Genomic DNA, 2,314 nt, shown 5'->3' with positions numbered 1-2,314 from the left:
CTTATCAACATTTGGCTATGATTGCATGGGCTTCAGGTTCAGAACAAGGTGAGGACATCGACCAAAAAATTTTACCATCGTTAAGGCATTGTTTCAGGCCTGTGCTGTTGTATAATGGTCATTGATATACAGATCATACAGACTCATTCCCAATTAGCAAATATCTATAAAATTATTACTACAATTCATCCATATATAATGAGGGCTCAAGCAACCAGTAAATTATATTATATTTGGGTGGGCCGCCTACTAGCAAATGATGTTCCTTTGGAACTGACACGTAAATTATTTTCAGAACTACAGTTTGGAAAGAAATGGATGCAACTTCTCCCACCGAAAAAGCCTTTTTCTAAATCTAGTACTGTTCGCAGCAGGAAGGTAAGACTTTTAGTTTTGAAATATACTTAACATGGTTTATATATATAAATAAATGTCATTAAGTTTTTGACTTTGCTCGCCCTTTAATGTTTTGCAAAACTGACTTTTAACTGTCCTACAATTGACCACAACGGAATAGGTAAGTTTCTTTTGAATGAAGAAAAGTGGGTTTTGAACGAAGACAAATGGGTTTGAACGTTGAGAAATGGGGGTTTAAACGAACGGAAATGGGTTTTGAACGACGAGAAAAAAGACTTATGAACGTTGAAAAATGGGTTTTGAACGTTGAAAACTGAGTTTTAAACTAAGAGAAATGAGAATGATGAGAACTGACCCAATGAAGCATTGTTGAATGTTACTTTGGTCTTTCGTATAAAGGATTACAAAAAACTTCTGCTACATTTCTGGGAAACACCAGAAACTACAACTAGACGGACACTTTATGGAAAACCTGACGCTCCTTAACACACCAAACCAACACAGTGAATCTAATACAGATTTAAACGTGTTATTTGGGCTAAGATGGAGTCTTATCATCATTGAAACTCTCCAGTGTTACCAAATATACATTTGTGAAAAGATTTTTTAGGGCAGTACAAAAACCTATAATGGATTTATAATCATAATAAATTTGCGAAAGCAATGTAAACCATTTATACGTCATTTATTAATGCTTACATTATTTGGCAAAGGTACGGGGTTGTGCAACTACCGTTAACTTCATTTTCTTTTCAGTTTCTGTGGATATTTGTTGAATTCGCATTTAGACACAGTCTATATTAGAGAACAGAACAGTTATCATGCAGCCGGTGCTTTTGAAGTCAGCTCCTTTATGCGTCCTTTGGGAAAGACTCAATCTCATCTCGTTAAGTATGATCCAACCATTTGTAAGTAAGTATGTAAAACAATTTCAGTTTATTGTATTGCTACAATCTGGAATATTTTTTCACTACGATAATAAACTTAAGAAATAGGTTAAGTGATTGTAAAATAGTTTTGTATAGGAAATATACACCGCATTTGCAGAAAAATGTAACGCACTTCGATCAGTATTATGTATTTATTTTGATGCTGTTACAAAACTGATGACAGACTATGTAGTGTCCTTTTCGTCAGAAAAAAATAACCTAAAGTACATAATGCGGTCACGAGCTATGTGATTGATTATTGTACGATCGAATAAATATTTCCCTTATATTTCAGTAAACTTAAGCAGATTCCTTGTTCTGAGTGCAAAGCGGCTAAACTATCAATTTCAGCAGCAGGCCAGAAAAGAAGAGAGGCAAGTTTAAAAAGATACGAAAGAAGGTAACTTTACCTCTTATAGCAAAATAACATTATTAGCAAAACCTAGAAAAATTGTGCCAGTTTGAATTTTAAAGCACACTTCTAGATTCAGCATTGAAATTAGCCCTTTTTAATTACGAAAAACAACAATTGATAAGAAAAACGGCACTTTTTCTACTAGTTTACTACTACTTGCTTGTTTTAAAACATTGCCTCATAAATAAACAGGTTAATAAAATCAATAAGTAACTATAACAATAAGACTACTAATGTCGATAATCGTATTGCAATAATTTGTCCTATTGAACTATAATAAAATATTCCGTGTCAAATTATCTCTATCGTCAGGTATGTTGCACATGGTATTGAGAACTGGAAATATTACTTTAATCTTTAAAACAACTGGAACTATTATTTTAATCTTTAAAACAAGTAAAATCTGAGGTTTTATACCTCCGGGATTTCTATTGTATATTTTTATATGTTGTTTGTTATGTATAGTTGATGGTGTTTTTTGTGCACAACAACAACTGTTGCGCGCCGCAGGACTAGGGTTTTAACCCTAAACAGTACACCTGGGGTCCGCGCGGACCCCAGCACTATATATTCTGTTATATCTTTTTTGTTTCTAAAGATTTTTTTCTGAAAT

At 33.4% G+C, this 2,314-nt stretch overlaps 1 long non-coding RNA gene across 1 annotated transcript; it reads left to right on the top strand.

The window, feature by feature from the left end:
• Nucleotides 1-333: 333 nt before the first annotated feature.
• On the top strand, nucleotides 334-1,421 carry LOC109470492. The gene is made up of 2 exons (XR_002140263.1): nucleotides 334-378; nucleotides 1,114-1,421. It is a non-coding gene; the product is annotated as an uncharacterized LOC109470492 (long non-coding RNA).
• Nucleotides 1,422-2,314: the final 893 nt, after the last annotated feature.

Source organism: Branchiostoma belcheri, unplaced genomic scaffold, assembly GCF_001625305.1.
Source record: "Branchiostoma belcheri isolate BF01 breed outbred unplaced genomic scaffold, Haploidv18h27 scaffold227, whole genome shotgun sequence".
Taxonomy (NCBI): domain Eukaryota; kingdom Metazoa; phylum Chordata; class Leptocardii; order Amphioxiformes; family Branchiostomatidae; genus Branchiostoma; species Branchiostoma belcheri.
The sequence above is the reverse complement of the archived record's forward strand: the minus strand, read 5'-3'. Positions and strand labels throughout refer to the sequence as shown.